General features: G+C 48.6%; 24 non-coding genes across 24 annotated transcripts; all 24 read right to left on the bottom strand.

The window, feature by feature from the left end:
- Window positions 1-435: 435 nt before the first annotated feature.
- LOC141369669 (U6 spliceosomal RNA) lies at window positions 436-542 on the bottom strand. Its single transcript, XR_012373465.1, has one exon. It is a non-coding gene; the product is annotated as a U6 spliceosomal RNA (small nuclear RNA).
- A 466-nt stretch (window positions 543-1,008) lies between these two features.
- Window positions 1,009-1,115, bottom strand: LOC141369670 (U6 spliceosomal RNA). The gene has a single exon (XR_012373466.1). It is a non-coding gene; the product is annotated as a U6 spliceosomal RNA (small nuclear RNA).
- Window positions 1,116-2,290: 1,175 nt separating this feature from the next.
- Window positions 2,291-2,397, bottom strand: LOC141369689 (U6 spliceosomal RNA). The gene has a single exon (XR_012373485.1). It is a non-coding gene; the product is annotated as a U6 spliceosomal RNA (small nuclear RNA).
- A 466-nt stretch (window positions 2,398-2,863) lies between these two features.
- LOC141369697 (U6 spliceosomal RNA) lies at window positions 2,864-2,970 on the bottom strand. The gene has a single exon (XR_012373493.1). It is a non-coding gene; the product is annotated as a U6 spliceosomal RNA (small nuclear RNA).
- Window positions 2,971-4,144: 1,174 nt separating this feature from the next.
- Window positions 4,145-4,251, bottom strand: LOC141369701 (U6 spliceosomal RNA). Its single transcript, XR_012373497.1, has one exon. It is a non-coding gene; the product is annotated as a U6 spliceosomal RNA (small nuclear RNA).
- Window positions 4,252-5,425: 1,174 nt separating this feature from the next.
- LOC141369671 (U6 spliceosomal RNA) lies at window positions 5,426-5,532 on the bottom strand. Its single transcript, XR_012373467.1, has one exon. It is a non-coding gene; the product is annotated as a U6 spliceosomal RNA (small nuclear RNA).
- Window positions 5,533-6,187: 655 nt separating this feature from the next.
- Window positions 6,188-6,294, bottom strand: LOC141369706 (U6 spliceosomal RNA). The gene has a single exon (XR_012373502.1). It is a non-coding gene; the product is annotated as a U6 spliceosomal RNA (small nuclear RNA).
- Window positions 6,295-6,760: 466 nt separating this feature from the next.
- Window positions 6,761-6,867, bottom strand: LOC141369672 (U6 spliceosomal RNA). The gene has a single exon (XR_012373468.1). It is a non-coding gene; the product is annotated as a U6 spliceosomal RNA (small nuclear RNA).
- Window positions 6,868-8,041: 1,174 nt separating this feature from the next.
- On the bottom strand, window positions 8,042-8,148 carry LOC141369690 (U6 spliceosomal RNA). Its single transcript, XR_012373486.1, has one exon. It is a non-coding gene; the product is annotated as a U6 spliceosomal RNA (small nuclear RNA).
- Window positions 8,149-8,614: 466 nt separating this feature from the next.
- On the bottom strand, window positions 8,615-8,721 carry LOC129428309 (U6 spliceosomal RNA). Its single transcript, XR_008638951.1, has one exon. It is a non-coding gene; the product is annotated as a U6 spliceosomal RNA (small nuclear RNA).
- A 1,174-nt stretch (window positions 8,722-9,895) lies between these two features.
- Window positions 9,896-10,002, bottom strand: LOC141369703 (U6 spliceosomal RNA). Its single transcript, XR_012373499.1, has one exon. It is a non-coding gene; the product is annotated as a U6 spliceosomal RNA (small nuclear RNA).
- A 1,174-nt stretch (window positions 10,003-11,176) lies between these two features.
- On the bottom strand, window positions 11,177-11,283 carry LOC141369673 (U6 spliceosomal RNA). Its single transcript, XR_012373469.1, has one exon. It is a non-coding gene; the product is annotated as a U6 spliceosomal RNA (small nuclear RNA).
- A 655-nt stretch (window positions 11,284-11,938) lies between these two features.
- On the bottom strand, window positions 11,939-12,045 carry LOC141369707 (U6 spliceosomal RNA). Its single transcript, XR_012373503.1, has one exon. It is a non-coding gene; the product is annotated as a U6 spliceosomal RNA (small nuclear RNA).
- Window positions 12,046-12,511: 466 nt separating this feature from the next.
- On the bottom strand, window positions 12,512-12,618 carry LOC141369700 (U6 spliceosomal RNA). Its single transcript, XR_012373496.1, has one exon. It is a non-coding gene; the product is annotated as a U6 spliceosomal RNA (small nuclear RNA).
- Window positions 12,619-13,792: 1,174 nt separating this feature from the next.
- LOC141369674 (U6 spliceosomal RNA) lies at window positions 13,793-13,899 on the bottom strand. The gene has a single exon (XR_012373470.1). It is a non-coding gene; the product is annotated as a U6 spliceosomal RNA (small nuclear RNA).
- Window positions 13,900-15,073: 1,174 nt separating this feature from the next.
- LOC141369691 (U6 spliceosomal RNA) lies at window positions 15,074-15,180 on the bottom strand. The gene has a single exon (XR_012373487.1). It is a non-coding gene; the product is annotated as a U6 spliceosomal RNA (small nuclear RNA).
- Window positions 15,181-15,646: 466 nt separating this feature from the next.
- On the bottom strand, window positions 15,647-15,753 carry LOC141369675 (U6 spliceosomal RNA). Its single transcript, XR_012373471.1, has one exon. It is a non-coding gene; the product is annotated as a U6 spliceosomal RNA (small nuclear RNA).
- A 1,174-nt stretch (window positions 15,754-16,927) lies between these two features.
- LOC141369676 (U6 spliceosomal RNA) lies at window positions 16,928-17,034 on the bottom strand. The gene has a single exon (XR_012373472.1). It is a non-coding gene; the product is annotated as a U6 spliceosomal RNA (small nuclear RNA).
- Window positions 17,035-17,500: 466 nt separating this feature from the next.
- On the bottom strand, window positions 17,501-17,607 carry LOC141369698 (U6 spliceosomal RNA). The gene has a single exon (XR_012373494.1). It is a non-coding gene; the product is annotated as a U6 spliceosomal RNA (small nuclear RNA).
- A 1,174-nt stretch (window positions 17,608-18,781) lies between these two features.
- Window positions 18,782-18,888, bottom strand: LOC141369702 (U6 spliceosomal RNA). The gene has a single exon (XR_012373498.1). It is a non-coding gene; the product is annotated as a U6 spliceosomal RNA (small nuclear RNA).
- A 1,174-nt stretch (window positions 18,889-20,062) lies between these two features.
- On the bottom strand, window positions 20,063-20,169 carry LOC141369677 (U6 spliceosomal RNA). The gene has a single exon (XR_012373473.1). It is a non-coding gene; the product is annotated as a U6 spliceosomal RNA (small nuclear RNA).
- A 655-nt stretch (window positions 20,170-20,824) lies between these two features.
- On the bottom strand, window positions 20,825-20,931 carry LOC141369708 (U6 spliceosomal RNA). Its single transcript, XR_012373504.1, has one exon. It is a non-coding gene; the product is annotated as a U6 spliceosomal RNA (small nuclear RNA).
- Window positions 20,932-21,397: 466 nt separating this feature from the next.
- Window positions 21,398-21,504, bottom strand: LOC141369678 (U6 spliceosomal RNA). The gene has a single exon (XR_012373474.1). It is a non-coding gene; the product is annotated as a U6 spliceosomal RNA (small nuclear RNA).
- Window positions 21,505-22,678: 1,174 nt separating this feature from the next.
- On the bottom strand, window positions 22,679-22,785 carry LOC141369679 (U6 spliceosomal RNA). The gene has a single exon (XR_012373475.1). It is a non-coding gene; the product is annotated as a U6 spliceosomal RNA (small nuclear RNA).
- Between the last annotated feature and the right edge of the window lie 756 nt (window positions 22,786-23,541).

Genomic DNA, 23,541 nt, shown 5'->3' on the forward strand with positions numbered 1-23,541 from the left:
CATGGGCCTCTATCATGCTCTCCCTCATTATTGTACGTGGGGGTGTGGCCTATAACGTACTTATTGACAAAAGAAGAGGTTGGAGGGGAAGAAAGCCACAGCATCAGATTTAGTCTAGGCATCGCCAAAGTTGTTAACCTGACAAAACGAGGACTTGGAGCAACAGAGGCAATTAGCTTGAAGAAACAAACAACAGTTTTCCCAGTGGCCTCCAATCGCAGTTCAGCCATGCTCAGTGCAAACCTTTATCTCCTCCACTGAGAACGTTCGATGTGTATTTCTTTTTTCTACTGTTTTTGGTGCAAGGGTGGACACGCGTGATGTAATCGGTCACGATCGCAAGGAAGGCATGTCAGGTGACCATACACCGGAGATTCGGAGGCTGACGTTGGCGCGTATCCCGCTGGCTTTAAAAGCAAACCTGTAAACGACGCATTAAATATGGAGCGCTTCACGGATTTGCGTGTCATCCTTTCGCAGGGGCCATGCTAATCTTCTCTGTATCGATCCAATTTTAGTATACGTGCTGCCGTAGCAAGCACAAACACAACGACCCTAACAAGGTCCCTATATGCCTCGTTTCTCAGCAAGCTCTCAGGCAGGTGGTGAGGACAAGCAGACCATCTTGCTAAACTCGCACCAGTGCAGCACATTTACATGTATCCGCTTGGCAGATGCAGATTTAGTCTAGGCGTCGCCAAAGTTGTTAACCTGACAAAACGAGGACTTGGAGCAACAGAGGCAATTAGCTTGAAGAAACAAACAACAGTTTTCCCAGTGGCCTCCAATCGCAGTTCAGCCATGCTCAGTGCAAACCTTTATCTCCTCCACTGAGAACATTCGATGTGTATTTCTTTTTTCTACTGTTTTTGGTGCAAGTGTGGACACGCGTGATGTAATCGGTCACGATCGCAAGAAAGGCATGTCAGGTGACCATACACCGGAGATTCGGAGGCTGACGTAGGCGCGTATCCCACTGGCTTTAAAAGCAAACCTGTAAACGACGCATTAAATATGGAGCGCTTCACGGATTTGCGTGTCATCCTTTCGCAGGGGCCATGCTAATCTTCTCTGTATCGATCCAATTTTAGTATACGTGCTGCCGTAGCAAGCACAAACACAACGACCCTAACAAGGTCCCTATATGCCTCGTTTCTCAGAAAGCTCTCAGGCAGGTGGTGAGGACAAGCAGACCATCTTGCTAAACTCGCACCAGTGCAGCACATTTACATGTATCCGCTTGGCAGATGCTTCCGAGCTGCTAGGAAATCACCCCCACAACCGTTGCTCTGCCCAGCACAATGTACTACCAACCAAGCTTTCCTTGGGTTGGGCACACGGACGGATTTAACCTCCCACCGCGTTTAGGGACGGGGTAACTGAGAGAATGAAGCTTTTCGCGGGATGAGCGTAATGATAAATGTAGCAGCGGCACAGAAAGCACAAGACACACTTGTCAGTGGTACGGGAAACAGAACACAAGGGGCATTGGGCGCGGCCTCAACCATGCTGTGTTTGAGGAGCTGCCTCAAACAAAAGAAAGTTGCTTGTTAAACGGTCTTTACTGCGTCTGCATCCATTCATACTGAAAGCGGGCCACAAACCCTTCTTCTTTCCAAGACTTGGCAAAACCTTTAAGCAAAGCAATTTAAAATGAGACAAACCATGTTGTCATTCCAAACAAAAGCTGACGTTGAGGCGCTAAGCCCACCACCAATGGGAACTCGCGACCGAGCCGAGGATCAGCAAGATGGTGGCAAAATGAGAAGGCCCACACGCCTGGACCTCACAGAACAAAGGCTCGTGATAAAGGCAAATTGCAGGGCACTGATTGGAGCTTTCCTGACTATTGTACATGGGCCTCTATCATGCTCTCCCTCATTATTGTACGTGGGGGTGTGGCCTATAACATACTTATTTACAAAAGAAGAGGTTGGAGGGGAAGAAAGCCACAGCATCAGATTTAGTCTAGGCGTCGCCAAAGTTGTTAACCTGACAAAACGAGGACTTGGAGCAACAGAGGCAATTAGCTTGAAGAAACAAACAACAGTTTTCCCAGTGGCCTCCAATCGCAGTTCAGCCATGCTCAGTGCAAACCTTTATCTCCTCCACTGAGAACATTCGATGTGTATTTCTTTTTTCTACTGTTTTTGGTGCAAGTGTGGACACGCGTGATGTAATCGGTCACGATCGCAAGAAAGGCATGTCAGGTGACCATACACCGGAGATTCGGAGGCTGACGTTGGCGCGTATCCCACTGGCTTTAAAAAGCAAACCTGTAAACGACGCATTAAATATGGAGCGCTTCACAGATTTGCGTGTCATCCTTTCGCAGGGGCCATGCTAATCTTCTCTGTATCGATCCAATTTTAGTATACGTGCTGCCATAGCAAGCACAAACACAACGACCCTAACAAGGTCCCTATATGCCTCGTTTCTCAGCAAGCTCTCAGGCAGGTGGTGAGGACAAGCAGACCATCTTGCTAAACTCGCACCAGTGCAGCACATTTACATGTATCCGCTTGGCAGATGCAGATTTAGTCTAGGCGTCGCCAAAGTTGTTAACCTGACAAAACGAGGACTTGGAGCAACAGAGGCAATTAGCTTGAAGAAACAAACAACAGTTTTCCCAGTGGCCTCCAATCGCAGTTCAGCCATGCTCAGTGCAAACCTTTATCTCCTCCACTGAGAACATTCGATGTGTATTTCTTTTTTCTACTGTTTTTGGTGCAAGGGTGGACACGCATGATGTAATCGGTCACGATCGCAAGAAAGGCATGTCAGGTGACCATACACCGGAGATTCGGAGGCTGACGTTGGCGCGTATCCCGCTGGCTTTAAAAGCAAACCTGTAAACGACGCATTAAATATGGAGCGCTTCACGGATTTGCGTGTCATCCTTTCGCAGGGGCCATGCTAATCTTCTCTGTATCGATCCAATTTTTGTATACGTGCTGCCGTAGCAAGCACAAACACAACGACCCTAACAAGGTCCCTATATGCCTCGTTTCTCAGCAAGCTCTCAGGCAGGTGGTGAGGACAAGCAGACCATCTTGCTAAACTCGCACCAGTGCAGCACATTAACATGTATCCGCTTGGCAGATGCTTCCGAGCTGCTAGGAAATCACCCCCACAACCGTTGCTCTGCCCAGCACAATGTACTACCAACCAAGCTTTCCTTGGGTTGGGCACACGGACGGATTTAACCTCCCACCGCGTTTAGGGACGGGGTAACTGAGAGAATGAAGCTTTTCGCGGGATGAGCGTAATGATAAATGTAGCAGCGGCACAGAAAGCACAAGACACACTTGTCAGTGGTACGGGAAACAGAACACAAGGGGCATTGGGCGCGGCCTCAACCATGCTGTGTTTGAGGAGCTGCCTCAAACAAAAGAAAGTTGCTTGTTAAACGGTCTTTACTGCGTCTGCATCCATTCATACTGAAAGCGGGCCACAAACCCTTCTTCTTTCCAAGACTTGGCAAAACCTTTAAGCAAAGCAATTTGAAATGAGACAAACCATGTTGTCATTCCAAACAAAAGCTGACGTTGAGGCGCTAAGCCCACGCCCAATGGGAACTCGCGACCGAGCCGAGGATCAGCAAGATGGTGGCAAAATGAGAAGGCCCACACGCCTGGACCTCACAGAACAAAGGCTCGTGATAAAGGCAAATTGCAGGGCACTGATTGGAGCTTTCCTGACTATTGTACATGGGCCTCTATCATGCTCTCCCTCATTATTGTACGTGGGGGTGTGGCCTATAACGTACTTATTTACAAAAGAAGAGGTTGGAGGGGAAGAAAGCCACAGCATCAGATTCAGTCTAGGCGTCGCCAAAGTTGTTAACCTGACAAAACGAGGACTTGGAGCAACAGAGGCAATTAGCTTGAAGAAACAAACAACAGTTTTCCCAGTGGCCTCCAATCGCAGTTCAGCCATGCTCAGTGCAAACCTTTATCTCCTCCTCTGAGAACATTCGATGTGTATTTCTTTTTTCTTCTGTTTTTGGTGCAAGGGTGGACACGCGTGATGTAATCGGTCACGATCGCAAGGAAGGCATGTCAGTTGACCATACACCGGAGATTCGGAGGCTGACGTTGGCGCGTATCCCGCTGGCTTTAAAAGCAAACCTGTAAACGACGCGTTAAATATGGAGCGCTTCACGGATTTGCGTGTCATCCTTTCGCAGGGGCCATGCTAATCTTCTCTGTATCGATCCAATTTTAGTATACGTGCTGCCGTAGCAATCACAAACAAAACAACCCTAACAAGGTCCCTATATGCCTCGTTTCTCAGCAAGCTCTCAGGCAGGTGGTGAGGACAAGCAGACCATCTTGCGAAACTCGCACCAGTGCAGCACATTTACATGTATCCGCTTGGCAGATGCTTCCGAGCTGCTAGGAAATCGCCCCCACAACTGTTGCTCTGCCCAGCACAATGTACTACCAACCGAGCTTTCCTTGGGTTGGGCACACGGACGGATTTAATCTCCCACCGCGTTTAGGGACGGGGTAACTGAGAGAATGAAGCTTTTCGCGGGATGAGCGTAATGATAAATGTAGCAGCGGCACAGAAAGCACAAGACACACTTGTCAGTGGTACGGGAAACAGAACACAAGGGGCATTGGGCGCGGCCTCAACCATGCTGTGTTTGAGGAGCTGGCTCAAACAAAAGAAAGTTGCTTGTTAAACGGTCTTTACTGCGTCTGTATCCATTCATACTGAAAGCGGGCCACAAACCCTTCTTCTTTCCAAGACTTGGCAAAACCTTTAAGCAAAGCAATTTGAAATGAGACAAACCATGTTGTCATTCCAAACAAAAGCTGACGTTGAGGCGCTAAGCCCACCACCAATGGGAACTCGCGACCGAGCCGAGGATCAGCAAGATGGTGGCAAAATGAGAAGGCCCACACGCCTGGACCTCACAGAACAAAGGCTCGTGATAAAGGCAAATTGCAGGGCACTGATTGGAGCTTTCCTGACTATTGTACATGGGCCTCTATCATGCTCTCCCTCATTATTGTACGTGGGGGTGTGGCCTATAACGTACTTATTGACAAAAGAAGAGGTTGGAGGGGAAGAAAGCCACAGCATCAGATTTAGTCTAGGCATCGCCAAAGTTGTTAACCTGACAAAACGAGGACTTGGAGCAACAGAGGCAATTAGCTTGAAGAAACAAACAACAGTTTTCCCAGTGGCCTCCAATCGCAGTTCAGCCATGCTCAGTGCAAACCTTTATCTCCTCCACTGAGAACGTTCGATGTGTATTTCTTTTTTCTACTGTTTTTGGTGCAAGGATGGACACGCGTGATGTAATCGGTCACGATCGCAAGGAAGGCATGTCAGGTGACCATACACCGGAGACTCGGAGGCTGACGTTGGCGCGTATCCCGCTGGCTTTAAAAGCAAACCTGTAAACGACGCATTAAATATGGAGCGCTTCACGGATTTGCGTGTCATCCTTTCGCAGGGGCCATGCTAATCTTCTCTGTATCGATCCAATTTTAGTATACGTGCTGCCGTAGCAAGCACAAACACAACGACCCTAACAAGGTCCCTATATGCCTCGTTTCTCAGCAAGCTCTCAGGCAGGTGGTGAGGACAAGCAGACCATCTTGCTAAACTCGCACCAGTGCAGCACATTTACATGTATCCGCTTGGCAGATGCAGATTTAGTCTAGGCGTCGCCAAAGTTGTTAACCTGACAAAACGAGGACTTGGAGCAACAGAGGCAATTAGCTTGAAGAAACAAACAACAGTTTTCCCAGTGGCCTCCAATCGCAGTTCAGTGGGGGTGTGGCCTATAACGTACTTATTGACAAAAGAAGAGGTTGGAGGGGAAGAAAGCCACAGCATCAGATTTAGTCTAGGCATCGCCAAAGTTGTTAACCTGACAAAACGAGGACTTGGAAAAACAGAGGCAATTAGCTTGAAGAAACAAACAACAGTTTTCCCAGTGGCCTCCAATCGCAGTTCAGCCATGCTCAGTGCAAACCTTTATTTCCTCCACTGAGAACATTCGATGTGTATTTCTTTTTTCTACTGTTTTTGGTGCAAGGGTGGACACGCGTGATGTAATCGGTCACGATCGCAAGGAAGGCATGTCAGGTGACCATACACCGGAGATTCGGAGGCTGACGTTGGCGCGTATCCCGCTGGCTTTAAAAGCAAACCTGTAAACGACGCATTAAATATGGAGCGCTTCACGGATTTGCGTGTCATCCTTTCGTAGGGGCCATGCTAATCTTCTCTGTATCGATCCAATTTTAGTATACGTGCTGCCGTAGCAAGCACAAACACAACGACCCTAACAAGGTCCCTATATGCCTCGTTTCTCAGCAAGCTCTCAGGCAGGTGGTGAGGACAAGCAGACCATCTTGCTAAACTCGCACCAGTGCAGCACATTTACATGTATCCGCTTGGCAGATGCAGATTTAGTCTAGGCGTCGCCAAAGTTGTTAACCTGACAAAACGAGGACTTGGAGCAACAGAGGCAATTAGCTTGAAGAAACAAACAACAGTTTTCCCAGTGGCCTCCAATCGCAGTTCAGCCATGCTCAGTGCAAACCTTTATCTCCTCCACTGAGAACATTCGATGTGTATTTCTTTTTTCTACTGTTTTTGGTGCAAGTGTGGACACGCGTGATGTAATCGGTCACGATCGCAAGAAAGGCATGTCAGGTGACCATACACCGGAGATTCGGAGGCTGACGTAGGCGCGTATCCCACTGGCTTTAAAAGCAAACCTGTAAACGACGCATTAAATATGGAGCGCTTCACGGATTTGCGTGTCATCCTTTCGCAGGGGCCATGCTAATCTTCTCTGTATCGATCCAATTTTAGTATACGTGCTGCCGTAGCAAGCACAAACACAACGACCCTAACAAGGTCCCTATATGCCTCGTTTCTCAGAAAGCTCTCAGGCAGGTGGTGAGGACAAGCAGACCATCTTGCTAAACTCGCACCAGTGCAGCACATTTACATGTATCCGCTTGGCAGATGCTTCCGAGCTGCTAGGAAATCACCCCCACAACCGTTGCTCTGCCCAGCACAATGTACTACCAACCAAGCTTTCCTTGGGTTGGGCACACGGACGGATTTAACCTCCCACCGCGTTTAGGGACGGGGTAACTGAGAGAATGAAGCTTTTCGCGGGATGAGCGTAATGATAAATGTAGCAGCGGCACAGAAAGCACAAGACACACTTGTCAGTGGTACGGGAAACAGAACACAAGGGGCATTGGGCGCGGCCTCAACCATGCTGTGTTTGAGGAGCTGCCTCAAACAAAAGAAAGTTGCTTGTTAAACGGTCTTTACTGCGTCTGCATCCATTCATACTGAAAGCGGGCCACAAACCCTTCTTCTTTCCAAGACTTGGCAAAACCTTTAAGCAAAGCAATTTAAAATGAGACAAACCATGTTGTCATTCCAAACAAAAGCTGACGTTGAGGCGCTAAGCCCACCACCAATGGGAACTCGCGACCGAGCCGAGGATCAGCAAGATGGTGGCAAAATGAGAAGGCCCACACGCCTGGACCTCACAGAACAAAGGCTCGTGATAAAGGCAAATTGCAGGGCACTGATTGGAGCTTTCCTGACTATTGTACATGGGCCTCTATCATGCTCTCCCTCATTATTGTACGTGGGGGTGTGGCCTATAACATACTTATTTACAAAAGAAGAGGTTGGAGGGGAAGAAAGCCACAGCATCAGATTTAGTCTAGGCGTCGCCAAAGTTGTTAACCTGACAAAACGAGGACTTGGAGCAACAGAGGCAATTAGCTTGAAGAAACAAACAACAGTTTTCCCAGTGGCCTCCAATCGCAGTTCAGCCATGCTCAGTGCAAACCTTTATCTCCTCCACTGAGAACATTCGATGTGTATTTCTTTTTTCTACTGTTTTTGGTGCAAGTGTGGACACGCGTGATGTAATCGGTCACGATCGCAAGAAAGGCATGTCAGGTGACCATACACCGGAGATTCGGAGGCTGACGTTGGCGCGTATCCCACTGGCTTTAAAAGCAAACCTGTAAACGACGCATTAAATATGGAGCGCTTCACAGATTTGCGTGTCATCCTTTCGCAGGGGCCATGCTAATCTTCTCTGTATCGATCCAATTTTAGTATACGTGCTGCCATAGCAAGCACAAACACAACGACCCTAACAAGGTCCCTATATGCCTCGTTTCTCAGCAAGCTCTCAGGCAGGTGGTGAGGACAAGCAGACCATCTTGCTAAACTCGCACCAGTGCAGCACATTTACATGTATCCGCTTGGCAGATGCAGATTTAGTCTAGGCGTCGCCAAAGTTGTTAACCTGACAAAACGAGGACTTGGAGCAACAGAGGCAATTAGCTTGAAGAAACAAACAACAGTTTTCCCAGTGGCCTCCAATCGCAGTTCAGCCATGCTCAGTGCAAACCTTTATCTCCTCCACTGAGAACATTCGATGTGTATTTCTTTTTTCTACTGTTTTTGGTGCAAGGGTGGACACGCGTGATGTAATCGGTCACGATCGCAAGAAAGGCATGTCAGGTGACCATACACCGGAGATTCGGAGGCTGACGTTGGCGCGTATCCCGCTGGCTTTAAAAGCAAACCTGTAAACGACGCATTAAATATGGAGCGCTTCACGGATTTGCGTGTCATCCTTTCGCAGGGGCCATGCTAATCTTCTCTGTATCGATCCAATTTTAGTATACGTGCTGCCGTAGCAAGCACAAACACAACGACCCTAACAAGGTCCCTATATGCCTCGTTTCTCAGCAAGCTCTCAGGCAGGTGGTGAGGACAAGCAGACCATCTTGCTAAACTCGCACCAGTGCAGCACATTAACATGTATCCGCTTGGCAGATGCTTCCGAGCTGCTAGGAAATCACCCCCACAACCGTTGCTCTGCCCAGCACAATGTACTACCAACCAAGCTTTCCTTGGGTTGGGCACACGGACGGATTTAACCTCCCACCGCGTTTAGGGACGGGGTAACTGAGAGAATGAAGCTTTTCGCGGGATGAGCGTAATGATAAATGTAGCAGCGGCACAGAAAGCACAAGACACACTTGTCAGTGGTACGGGAAACAGAACACAAGGGGCATTGGGCGCGGCCTCAACCATGCTGTGTTTGAGGAGCTGCCTCAAACAAAAGAAAGTTGCTTGTTAAACGGTCTTTACTGCGTCTGCATCCATTCATACTGAAAGCGGGCCACAAACCCTTCTTCTTTCCAAGACTTGGCAAAACCTTTAAGCAAAGCAATTTGAAATGAGACAAACCATGTTGTCATTCCAAACAAAAGCTGACGTTGAGGCGCTAAGCCCACGCCCAATGGGAACTCGCGACCGAGCCGAGGATCAGCAAGATGGTGGCAAAATGAGAAGGCCCACACGCCTGGACCTCACAGAACAAAGGCTCGTGATAAAGGCAAATTGCAGGGCACTGATTGGAGCTTTCCTGACTATTGTACATGGGCCTCTATCATGCTCTCCCTCATTATTGTACGTGGGGGTGTGGCCTATAACGTACTTATTTACAAAAGAAGAGGTTGGAGGGGAAGAAAGCCACAGCATCAGATTCAGTCTAGGCGTCGCCAAAGTTGTTAACCTGACAAAACGAGGACTTGGAGCAACAGAGGCAATTAGCTTGAAGAAACAAACAACAGTTTTCCCAGTGGCCTCCAATCGCAGTTCAGCCATGCTCAGTGCAAACCTTTATCTCCTCCTCTGAGAACATTCGATGTGTATTTCTTTTTTCTTCTGTTTTTGGTGCAAGGGTGGACACGCGTGATGTAATCGGTCACGATCGCAAGGAAGGCATGTCAGTTGACCATACACCGGAGATTCGGAGGCTGACGTTGGCGCGTATCCCGCTGGCTTTAAAAGCAAACCTGTAAACGACGCATTAAATATGGAGCGCTTCACGGATTTGCGTGTCATCCTTTCGCAGGGGCCATGCTAATCTTCTCTGTATCGATCCAATTTTAGTATACGTGCTGCCGTAGCAATCACAAACAAAACAACCCTAACAAGGTCGCTATATGCCTCGTTTCTCAGCAAGCTCTCAGGCAGGTGGTGAGGACAAGCAGACCATCTTGCGAAACTCGCACCAGTGCAGCACATTTACATGTATCCGCTTGGCAGATGCTTCCGAGCTGCTAGGAAATCGCCCCCACAACTGTTGCTCTGCCCAGCACAATGTACTACCAACCGAGCTTTCCTTGGGTTGGGCACACGGACGGATTTAATCTCCCACCGCGTTTAGGGACGGGGTAACTGAGAGAATGAAGCTTTTCGCGGGATGAGCGTAATGATAAATGTAGCAGCGGCACAGAAAGCACAAGACACACTTGTCAGTGGTACGGGAAACAGAACACAAGGGGCATTGGGCGCGGCCTCAACCATGCTGTGTTTGAGGAGCTGGCTCAAACAAAAGAAAGTTGCTTGTTAAACGGTCTTTACTGCGTCTGCATCCATTCATACTGAAAGCGGGCCACAAACCCTTCTTCTTTCCAAGACTTGGCAAAACCTTTAAGCAAAGCAATTTGAAATGAGACAAACCATGTTGTCATTCCAAACAAAAGCTGACGTTGAGGCGCTAAGCCCACCACCAATGGGAACTCGCGACCGAGCCGAGGATCAGCAAGATGGTGGCAAAATGAGAAGGCCCACACGCCTGGACCTCACAGAACAAAGGCTCGTGATAAAGGCAAATTGCAGGGCACTGATTGGAGCTTTCCTGACTATTGTACATGGGCCTCTATCATGCTCTCCCTCATTATTGTACGTGGGGGTGTGGCCTATAACGTACTTATTGACAAAAGAAGAGGTTGGAGGGGAAGAAAGCCACAGCATCAGATTTAGTCTAGGCATCGCCAAAGTTGTTAACCTGACAAAACGAGGACTTGGAGCAACAGAGGCAATTAGCTTGAAGAAACAAACAACAGTTTTCCCAGTGGCCTCCAATCGCAGTTCAGCCATGCTCAGTGCAAACCTTTATCTCCTCCACTGAGAACGTTCGATGTGTATTTCTTTTTTCTACTGTTTTTGGTGCAAGGATGGACACGCGTGATGTAATCGGTCACGATCGCAAGGAAGGCATGTCAGGTGACCATACACCGGAGATTCGGAGGCTGACGTTGGCGCGTATCCCGCTGGCTTTAAAAGCAAACCTGTAAACGACGCATTAAATATGGAGCGCTTCACGGATTTGCGTGTCATCCTTTCGCAGGGGCCATGCTAATCTTCTCTGTATCGATCCAATTTTAGTATACGTGCTGCCGTAGCAAGCACAAACACAACGACCCTAACAAGGTCCCTATATGCCTCGTTTCTCAGCAAGCTCTCAGGCAGGTGGTGAGGACAAGCAGACCATCTTGCTAAACTCGCACCAGTGCAGCACATTTACATGTATCCGCTTGGCAGATGCAGATTTAGTCTAGGCGTCGCCAAAGTTGTTAACCTGACAAAACGAGGACTTGGAGCAACAGAGGCAATTAGCTTGAAGAAACAAACAACAGTTTTCCCAGTGGCCTCCAATCGCAGTTCAGTGGGGGTGTGGCCTATAACGTACTTATTGACAAAAGAAGAGGTTGGAGGGGAAGAAAGCCACAGCATCAGATTTAGTCTAGGCATCGCCAAAGTTGTTAACCTGACAAAACGAGGACTTGGAAAAACAGAGGCAATTAGCTTGAAGAAACAAACAACAGTTTTCCCAGTGGCCTCCAATCGCAGTTCAGCCATGCTCAGTGCAAACCTTTATTTCCTCCACTGAGAACATTCGATGTGTATTTCTTTTTTCTACTGTTTTTGGTGCAAGGGTGGACACGCGTGATGTAATCGGTCACGATCGCAAGGAAGGCATGTCAGGTGACCATACACCGGAGATTCGGAGGCTGACGTTGGCGCGTATCCCGCTGGCTTTAAAAGCAAACCTGTAAACGACGCATTAAATATGGAGCGCTTCACGGATTTGCGTGTCATCCTTTCGTAGGGGCCATGCTAATCTTCTCTGTATCGATCCAATTTTAGTATACGTGCTGCCGTAGCAAGCACAAACACAACGACCCTAACAAGGTCCCTATATGCCTCGTTTCTCAGCAAGCTCTCAGGCAGGTGGTGAGGACAAGCAGACCATCTTGCTAAACTCGCACCAGTGCAGCACATTTACATGTATCCGCTTGGCAGATGCAGATTTAGTCTAGGCGTCGCCAAAGTTGTTAACCTGACAAAACGAGGACTTGGAGCAACAGAGGCAATTAGCTTGAAGAAACAAACAACAGTTTTCCCAGTGGCCTCCAATCGCAGTTCAGCCATGCTCAGTGCAAACCTTTATCTCCTCCACTGAGAACATTCGATGTGTATTTCTTTTTTCTACTGTTTTTGGTGCAAGGGTGGACACGCGTGATGTAATCGGTCACGATCGCAAGAAAGGCATGTCAGGTGACCATACACCGGAGATTCGGAGGCTGACGTTGGCGCGTATCCCGCTGGCTTTAAAAGCAAACCTGTAAACGACGCATTAAATATGGAGCGCTTAACGGATTTGCGTGTCATCCTTTCGCAGGGGCCATGCTAATCTTCTCTGTATCGATCCAATTTTAGTATACGTGCTGCCGTAGCAAGCACAAACAAAACGACCCTAACAAGGTCCCTATATGCCTCGTTTCTCAGCAAGCTCTCAGGCAGGTGGTGAGGACAAGCAGACCATCTTGCTAAACTCGCACCAGTGCAGCACATTAACATGTATCCGCTTGGCAGATGCTTCCGAGCTGCTAGGAAATCACCCCCACAACCGTTGCTCTGCCCAGCACAATGTACTACCAACCAAGCTTTCCTTGGGTTGGGCACACGGACGGATTTAACCTCCCACCGCGTTTAGGGACGGGGTAACTGAGAGAATGAAGCTTTTCGCGGGATGAGCGTAATGATAAATGTAGCAGCGGCACAGAAAGCACAAGACACACTTGTCAGTGGTACGGGAAACAGAACACAAGGGGCATTGGGCGCGGCCTCAACCATGCTGTGTTTGAGGAGCTGCCTCAAACAAAAGAAAGTTGCTTGTTAAACGGTCTTTACTGCGTCTGCATCCATTCATACTGAAAGCGGGCCACAAACCCTTCTTCTTTCCAAGACTTGGCAAAACCTTTAAGCAAAGCAATTTGAAATGAGACAAACCATGTTGTCATTCCAAACAAAAGCTGACGTTGAGGCGCTAAGCCCACGCCCAATGGGAACTCGCGACCGAGCCGAGGATCAGCAAGATGGTGGCAAAATGAGAAAGCCCACACGCCTGGACCTCACAGAACAAAGGCTCGTGATAAAGGCAAATTGCAGGGCACTGATTGGAGCTTTCCTGACTATTGTACATGGGCCTCTATCATGCTCTCCCTCATTATTGTACGTGGGGGTGTGGCCTATAACGTACTTATTTACAAAAGAAGAGGTTGGAGGGGAAGAAAGCCACAGCATCAGATTCAGTCTAGGCGTCGCCAAAGTTGTTAACCTGACAAAACGAGGACTTGGAGCAACAGAGGCAATTAGCTTGAAGAAACAAACAACAGTTTTCCCAGTGGCCTCCAATCGCAGTTCAGCCATGCTCAGTGCAAACCTTTATCTCCTCCTCTGAGAACATTCGATGTGTATTTCTTTTTTCTTCTGTTTTTGGTGCAAGGGTGGACACGCGTGATGTAATCGGTCACGATCGCAAGGAAGGCATGTCAGGTGACCATACACCGGAGATTCGGAGGCTGACGTTGGCGCGTATCCCGCTGGCTTTAAAAGCAAACCTGTAAACGACGCATTAAATATGGAGCGCTTCACGGATTTGCGTGTCATCCTTTCGCAGGGGCCATGCTAATCTTCTCTGTATCGATCCAATTTTAGTATACGTGCTGCCGTAGCAAGCACAAACAAAACGACCCTAACAAGGTCCCTATATGCCTCGTTTCTCAGCAAGCTCTCAGGCAGGTGGTGAGGACAAGCAGACCATCTTGCGAAACTCGCACCAGTGCAGCACATTTACATGTATCCACTTGGCAGATGCTTCCGAGCTGCTAGGAAATCGCCCCCACAACTGTTGCTCTGCCCAGCACAATGTACTACCAACCGAGCTTTCCTTGGGTTGGGCACACGGACGGATTTAATCTCCCACCGCGTTTAGGGACGGGGTAACTGAGAGAATGAAGCTTTTCGCGGGATGAGCGTAATGATAAATGTAGCAGCGGCACAGAAAGCACAAGACACACTTGTCAGTGGTACGGGAAACAGAACACAAGGGGCATTGGGCGCGGCCTCAACCATGCTGTGTTTGAGGAGCTGGCTCAAACAAAAGAAAGTTGCTTGTTAAACGGTCTTTACTGCGTCTGCATCCATTCATACTGAAAGCGGGCCACAAACCCTTCTTCTTTCCAAGACTTGGCAAAACCTTTAAGCAAAGCAATTTGAAATGAGACAAACCATGTTGTCATTCCAAACAAAAGCTGACGTTGAGGCGCTAAGCCCACCACCAATGGGAACTCGCGACCGAGCCGAGGATCAGCAAGATGGTGGCAAAATGAGAAGGCCCACACGCCTGGACCTCACAGAACAAAGGCTCGTGATAAAGGCAAATTGCAGGGCACTGATTGGAGCTTTCCTGACTATTGTACATGGGCCTCTATCATGCTCTCCCTCATTATTGTACGTGGGGGTGTGGCCTATAACGTACTTATTGACAAAAGAAGAGGTTGGAGGGGAAGAAAGCCACAGCATCAGATTTAGTCTAGGCATCGCCAAAGTTGTTAACCTGACAAAACGAGGACTTGGAGCAACAGAGGCAATTAGCTTGAAGAAACAAACAACAGTTTTCCCAGTGGCCTCCAATCGCAGTTCAGCCATGCTCAGTGCAAACCTTTATCTCCTCCACTGAGAACGTTCGATGTGTATTTCTTTTTTCTACTGTTTTTGGTGCAAGGGTGGACACGCGTGATGTAATCGGTCACGATCGCAAGAAAGGCATGTCAGGTGACCATACACCGGAGATTCGGAGGCTGACGTTGGCGCGTATCCCGCTGGCTTTAAAAGCAAACCTGTAAACGACACATTAAAAATGGAGCGCTTCACGGATTTGCGTGTCATCCTTTCGCAGGGGCCATGCTAATCTTCTCTGTATCGATCCAATTTTAGTATACGTGCTGCCGTAGCAAGCACTAACACAACGACCCTAACAAGGTCCCTATATGCCTCGTTTCTCAGCAAGCTCTCAGGCAGGTGGTGAGGACAAGCAGACCATCTTGCTAAACTCGCACCAGTGCAGCACATTTACATGTATCCGCTTGGCAGATGCAGATTTAGTCTAGGCGTCGCCAAAGTTGTTAACCTGACAAAACGAGGACTTGGAGCAACAGAGGCAATTAGCTTGAAGAAACAAACAACAGTTTTCCCAGTGGCCTCCAATCGCAGTTCAGCCATGCTCAGTGCAAACCTTTATCTCCTCCACTGAGAACATTCGATGTGTATTTCTTTTTTCTACTGTTTTTGGTGCAAGGGTGGACACGCGTGATGTAATCGGTCACGATCGCAAGAAAGGCATGTCAGGTGACCATACACCGGAGATTCGGAGGCTGACGTTGGCGCGTATCCCGCTGGCTTTAAAAGCAAACCTGTAAACGACGCATTAAATATGGAGCGCTTCACGGATTTGCGTGTCATCCTTTCGCAGGGGCCATGCTAATCTTCTCTGTATCGATCCAATTTTAGTATACGTGCTGCCGTAGCAAGCACAAACACAACGACCCTAACAAGGTCCCTATATGCCTCGTTTCTCAGCAAGCTCTCAGGCAGGTGGTGAGGACAAGCAGACCATCTTGCTAAACTCGCACCAGTGCAGCACATTAACATGTATCCGCTTGGCAGATGCTTCCGAGCTGCTAGGAAATCACCCCCACAACCGTTGCTCTGCCCAGCACAATGTACTACCAACCAAGCTTTCCTTGGGTTGGGCACACGGACGGATTTAACCTCCCACCGCGTTTAGGGACGGGGTAACTGAGAGAATGAAGCTTTTCGCGGGATGAGCGTAATGATAAATGTAGCAGCGGCACAGAAAGCACAAGACACACTTGTCAGTGGTACGGGAAACAGAACACAAGGGGCATTGGGCGCGGCCTCAACCATGCTGTGTTTGAGGAGCTGCCTCAAACAAAAGAAAGTTGCTTGTTAAACGGTCTTTACTGCGTCTGCATCCATTCATACTGAAAGCGGGCCACAAACCCTTCTTCTTTCCAAGACTTGGCAAAACCTTTAAGCAAAGCAATTTGAAATGAGACAAACCATGTTGTCATTCCAAACAAAAGCTGACGTTGAGGCGCTAAGCCCACCACCAATGGGAACTCGCGACCGAGCCGAGGATCAGCAAGATGGTGGCAAAATGAGAAGGCCCACACGCCTGGACCTCACAGAACAAAGGCTCGTGATAAAGGCAAATTGCAGGGCACTGATTGGAGCTTTCCTGACTATTGTACATGGGCCTCTATCATGCTCTCCCTCATTATTGTACGTGGGGGTGTGGCCTATAACGTACTTATTGACAAAAGAAGAGGTTGGAGGGGAAGAAAGCCACAGCATCAGATTTAGTCTAGGCATCGCCAAAGTTGTTAACCTGACAAAACGAGGACTTGGAGCAACAGAGGCAATTAGCTTGAAGAAACAAACAACAGTTTTCCCAGTGGCCTCCAATCGCAGTTCAGCCATGCTCAGTGCAAACCTTTATCTCCTCCACTGAGAACGTTCGATGTGTATTTCTTTTTTCTACTGTTTTTGGTGCAAGGGTGGACACGCGTGATGTAATCGGTCACGATCGCAAGAAAGGCATGTCAGGTGACCATACACCGGAGATTCGGAGGCTGACGTTGGCGCGTATCCCGCTGGCTTTAAAAGCAAACCTGTAAACGACGCATTAAATATGGAGCGCTTCACGGATTTGCGTGTCATCCTTTCGCAGGGGCCATGCTAATCTTCTCTGTATCGATCCAATTTTAGTATACGTGCTGCCGTAGCAAGCACTAACACAACGACCCTAACAAGGTCCCTATATGCCTCGTTTCTCAGCAAGCTCTCAGGCAGGTGGTGAGGACAAGCAGACCATCTTGCTAAACTCGCACCAGTGCAGCACATTTACATGTATCCGCTTGGCAGATGCAGATTTAGTCTAGGCGTCGCCAAAGTTGTTAACCTGACAAAACGAGGACTTGGAGCAACAGAGGCAATTAGCTTGAAGAAACAAACAACAGTTTTCCCAGTGGCCTCCAATCGCAGTTCAGCCATGCTCAGTGCAAACCTTTATCTCCTCCACTGAGAACATTCGATGTGTATTTCTTTTTTCTACTGTTTTTGGTGCAAGGGTGGACACGCGTGATGTAATCGGTCACGATCGCAAGAAAGGCATGTCAGGTGACCATACACCGGAGATTCGGAGGCTGACGTTGGCGCGTATCCCGCTGGCTTTAAAAGCAAACCTGTAAACGACGCATTAAATATGGAGCGCTTCACGGATTTGCGTGTCATCCTTTCGCAGGGGCCATGCTAATCTTCTCTGTATTGATCCAATTTTTGTATACGTGCTGCCGTAGCAAGCACAAACACAACGACCCTAACAAGGTCCCTATATGCCTCGTTTCTCAGCAAGCTCTCAGGCAGGTGGTGAGGACAAGCAGACCATCTTGCTAAACTCGCACCAGTGCAGCACATTAACATGTATCCGCTTGGCAGATGCTTCCGAGCTGCTAGGAAATCACCCCCACAACCGTTGCTCTGCCCAGCACAATGTACTACCAACCAAGCTTTCCTTGGGTTGGGCACACGGACGGATTTAACCTCCCACCGCGTTTAGGGACGGGGTAACTGAGAGAATGAAGCTTTTCGCGGGATGAGCGTAATGATAAATGTAGCAGCGGCACAGAAAGCACAAGACACACTTGTCAGTGGTACGGGAAACAGAACACAAGGGGCATTGGGCGCGGCCTCAACCATGCTGTGTTTGAGGAGCTGCCTCAAACAAAAGAAAGTTGCTTGTTAAACGGTCTTTACTGCGTCTGCATCCATTCATACTGAAAGCGGGCCACAAACCCTTCTTCTTTCCAAGACTTGGCAAAACCTTTAAGCAAAGCAATTTGAAATGAGACAAACCATGTTGTCATTCCAAACAAAAGCTGACGTTGAGGCGCTAAGCCCACGCCCAATGGGAACTCGCGACCGAGCCGAGGATCAGCAAGATGGTGGCAAAATGAGAAGGCCCACACGCCTGGACCTCACAGAACAAAGGCTCGTGATAAAGGCAAATTGCAGGGCACTGATTGGAGCTTTCCTGACTATTGTACATGGGCCTCTATCATGCTCTCCCTCATTATTGTACGTGGGGGTGTGGCCTATAACGTACTTATTTACAAAAGAAGAGGTTGGAGGGGAAGAAAGCCACAGCATCAGATTCAGTCTAGGCGTCGCCAAAGTTGTTAACCTGACAAAACGAGGACTTGGAGCAACAGAGGCAATTAGCTTGAAGAAACAAACAACAGTTTTCCCAGTGGCCTCCAATCGCAGTTCAGCCATGCTCAGTGCAAACCTTTATCTCCTCCTCTGAGAACATTCGATGTGTATTTCTTTTTTCTTCTGTTTTTGGTGCAAGGGTGGACACGCGTGATGTAATCGGTCACGATCGCAAGGAAGGCATGTCAGTTGACCATACACCGGAGATTCGGAGGCTGACGTTGGCGCGTATCCCGCTGGCTTTAAAAGCAAACCTGTAAACGACGCGTTAAATATGGAGCGCTTCACGGATTTGCGTGTCATCCTTTCGCAGGGGCCATGCTAATCTTCTCTGTATCGATCCAATTTTAGTATACGTGCTGCCGTAGCAATCACAAACAAAACAACCCTAACAAGGTCCCTATATGCCTCGTTTCTCAGCAAGCTCTCAGGCAGGTGGTGAGGACAAGCAGACCATCTTGCGAAACTCGCACCAGTGCAGCACATTTACATGTATCCGCTTGGCAGATGCTTCCGAGCTGCTAGGAAATCGCCCCCACAACTGTTGCTCTGCCCAGCACAATGTACTACCAACCGAGCTTTCCTTGGGTTGGGCACACGGACGGATTTAATCTCCCACCGCGTTTAGGGACGGGGTAACTGAGAGAATGAAGCTTTTCGCGGGATGAGCGTAATGATAAATGTAGCAGCGGCACAGAAAGCACAAGACACACTTGTCAGTGGTACGGGAAACAGAACACAAGGGGCATTGGGCGCGGCCTCAACCATGCTGTGTTTGAGGAGCTGGCTCAAACAAAAGAAAGTTGCTTGTTAAACGGTCTTTACTGCGTCTGCATCCATTCATACTGAAAGCGGGCCACAAACCCTTCTTCTTTCCAAGACTTGGCAAAACCTTTAAGCAAAGCAATTTGAAATGAGACAAACCATGTTGTCATTCCAAACAAAAGCTGACGTTGAGGCGCTAAGCCCACCACCAATGGGAACTCGCGACCGAGCCGAGGATCAGCAAGATGGTGGCAAAATGAGAAGGCCCACACGCCTGGACCTCACAGAACAAAGGCTCGTGATAAAGGCAAATTGCAGGGCACTGATTGGAGCTTTCCTGACTATTGTACATGGGCCTCTATCATGCTCTCCCTCATTATTGTACGTGGGGGTGTGGCCTATAACGTACTTATTGACAAAAGAAGAGGTTGGAGGGGAAGAAAGCCACAGCATCAGATTTAGTCTAGGCATCGCCAAAGTTGTTAACCTGACAAAACGAGGACTTGGAGCAACAGAGGCAATTAGCTTGAAGAAACAAACAACAGTTTTCCCAGTGGCCTCCAATCGCAGTTCAGCCATGCTCAGTGCAAACCTTTATCTCCTCCACTGAGAACGTTCGATGTGTATTTCTTTTTTCTACTGTTTTTGGTGCAAGGATGGACACGCGTGATGTAATCGGTCACGATCGCAAGGAAGGCATGTCAGGTGACCATACACCGGAGACTCGGAGGCTGACGTTGGCGCGTATCCCGCTGGCTTTAAAAGCAAACCTGTAAACGACGCATTAAATATGGAGCGCTTCACGGATTTGCGTGTCATCCTTTCGCAGGGGCCATGCTAATCTTCTCTGTATCGATCCAATTTTAGTATACGTGCTGCCGTAGCAAGCACAAACACAACGACCCTAACAAGGTCCCTATATGCCTCGTTTCTCAGCAAGCTCTCAGGCAGGTGGTGAGGACAAGCAGACCATCTTGCTAAACTCGCACCAGTGCAGCACATTTACATGTATCCGCTTGGCAGATGCAGATTTAGTCTAGGCGTCGCCAAAGTTGTTAACCTGACAAAACGAGGACTTGGAGCAACAGAGGCAATTAGCTTGAAGAAACAAACAACAGTTTTCCCAGTGGCCTCCAATCGCAGTTCAGTGGGGGTGTGGCCTATAACGTACTTATTGACAAAAGAAGAGGTTGGAGGGGAAGAAAGCCACAGCATCAGATTTAGTCTAGGCATCGCCAAAGTTGTTAACCTGACAAAACGAGGACTTGGAAAAACAGAGGCAATTAGCTTGAAGAAACAAACAACAGTTTTCCCAGTGGCCTCCAATCGCAGTTCAGCCATGCTCAGTGCAAACCTTTATTTCCTCCACTGAGAACATTCGATGTGTATTTCTTTTTTCTACTGTTTTTGGTGCAAGGGTGGACACGCGTGATGTAATCGGTCACGATCGCAAGGAAGGCATGTCAGGTGACCATACACCGGAGATTCGGAGGCTGACGTTGGCGCGTATCCCGCTGGCTTTAAAAGCAAACCTGTAAACGACGCATTAAATATGGAGCGCTTCACGGATTTGCGTGTCATCCTTTCGTAGGGGCCATGCTAATCTTCTCTGTATCGATCCAATTTTAGTATACGTGCTGCCGTAGCAAGCACAAACACAACGACCCTAACAAGGTCCCTATATGCCTCGTTTCTCAGCAAGCTCTCAGGCAGGTGGTGAGGACAAGCAGACCATCTTGCTAAACTCGCACCAGTGCAGCACATTTACATGTATCCGCTTGGCAGATGCAGATTTAGTCTAGGCGTCGCCAAAGTTGTTAACCTGACAAAACGAGGACTTGGAGCAACAGAGGCAATTAGCTTGAAGAAACAAACAACAGTTTTCCCAGTGGCCTCCAATCGCAGTTCAGCCATGCTCAGTGCAAACCTTTATCTCCTCCACTGAGAACATTCGATGTGTATTTCTTTTTTCTACTGTTTTTGGTGCAAGTGTGGACACGCGTGATGTAATCGGTCACGATCGCAAGAAAGGCATGTCAGGTGACCATACACCGGAGATTCGGAGGCTGACGTAGGCGCGTATCCCACTGGCTTTAAAAGCAAACCTGTAAACGACGCATTAAATATGGAGCGCTTCACGGATTTGCGTGTCATCCTTTCGCAGGGGCCATGCTAATCTTCTCTGTATCGATCCAATTTTAGTATACGTGCTGCCGTAGCAAGCACAAACACAACGACCCTAACAAGGTCCCTATATGCCTCGTTTCTCAGAAAGCTCTCAGGCAGGTGGTGAGGACAAGCAGACCATCTTGCTAAACTCGCACCAGTGCAGCACATTTACATGTATCCGCTTGGCAGATGCTTCCGAGCTGCTAGGAAATCACCCCCACAACCGTTGCTCTGCCCAGCACAATGTACTACCAACCAAGCTTTCCTTGGGTTGGGCACACGGACGGATTTAACCTCCCACCGCGTTTAGGGACGGGGTAACTGAGAGAATGAAGCTTTTCGCGGGATGAGCGTAATGATAAATGTAGCAGCGGCACAGAAAGCACAAGACACACTTGTCAGTGGTACGGGAAACAGAACACAAGGGGCATTGGGAGCGGCCTCAACCATGCTGTGTTTGAGGAGCTGCCTCAAACAAAAGAAAGTTGCTTGTTAAACGGTCTTTACTGCGTCTGCATCCATTCATACTGAAAGCGGGCCACAAACCCTTCTTCTTTCCAAGACTTGGCAAAACCTTTAAGCAAAGCAATTTAAAATGAGACAAACCATGTTGTCATTCCAAACAAAAGCTGACGTTGAGGCGCTAAGCCCACCACCAATGGGAACTCGCGACCGAGCCGAGGATCAGCAAGATGGTGGCAAAATGAGAAGGCCCACACGCCTGGACCTCACAGAACAAAGGCTCGTGATAAAGGCAAATTGCAGGGCACTGATTGGAGCTTTCCTGACTATTGTACATGGGCCTCTATCATGCTCTCCCTCATTATTGTACGTGGGGGTGTGGCCTATAACATACTTATTTACAAAAGAAGAGGTTGGAGGGGAAGAAAGCCACAGCATCAGATTTAGTCTAGGCGTCGCCAAAGTTGTTAACCTGACAAAACGAGGACTTGGAGCAACAGAGGCAATTAGCTTGAAGAAACAAACAACAGTTTTCCCAGTGGCCTCCAATCGCAGTTCAGCCATGCTCAGTGCAAACCTTTATCTCCTCCACTGAGAACATTCGATGTGTATTTCTTTTTTCTACTGTTTTTGGTGCAAGGGTGGACACGCGTGATGTAATCGGTCACGATCGCAAGAAAGGCATGTCAGGTGACCATACACCGGAGATTCGGAGGCTGACGTTGGCGCGTATCCCGCTGGCTTTAAAAGCAAACCTGTAAACGACGCATTAAATATGGAGCGCTTCACGGATTTGCGTGTCATCCTTTCGCAGGGGCCATGCTAATCTTCTCTGTATCGATCCAATTTTAGTATACGTGCTGCCGTAGCAAGCACAAACACAACGACCCTAACAAGGTCCCTATATGCCTCGTTTCTCAGCAAGCTCTCAGGCAGGTGGTGAGGACAAGCAGACCATCTTGCTAAACTCGCACCAGTGCAGCACATTAACATGTATCCGCTTGGCAGATGCTTCCGAGCTGCTAGGAAATCACCCCCACAACCGTTGCTCTGCCCAGCACAATGTACTACCAACCAAGCTTTCCTTGGGTTGGGCACACGGACGGATTTAACCTCCCACCGCGTTTAGGGACGGGGTAACTGAGAGAATGAAGCTTTTCGCGGGATGAGCGTAATGATAAATGTAGCAGCGGCACAGAAAGCACAAGACACACTTGTCAGTGGTACGGGAAACAGAACACAAGGGGCATTGGGCGCGGCCTCAACCATGCTGTGTTTGAGGAGCTGCCTCAAACAAAAGAAAGTTGCTTGTTAAACGGTCTTTACTGCGTCTGCATCCATTCATACTGAAAGCGGGCCACAAACCCTTCTTCTTTCCAAGACTTGGCAAAACCTTTAAGCAAAGCAATTTGAAATGAGACAAACCATGTTGTCATTCCAAACAAAAGCTGACGTTGAGGCGCTAAGCCCACCACCAATGGGAACTCGCGACCGAGCCGAGGATCAGCAAGATGGTGGCAAAATGAGAAGGCCCACACGCCTGGACCTCACAGAACAAAGGCTCGTGATAAAGGCAAATTGCAGGGCACTGATTGGAGCTTTCCTGACTATTGTACATGGGCCTCTATCATG

This window comes from Misgurnus anguillicaudatus, chromosome 14, assembly GCF_027580225.2.
Source record: "Misgurnus anguillicaudatus chromosome 14, ASM2758022v2, whole genome shotgun sequence".
Taxonomy (NCBI): Eukaryota; Metazoa; Chordata; class Actinopteri; order Cypriniformes; family Cobitidae; genus Misgurnus; species Misgurnus anguillicaudatus.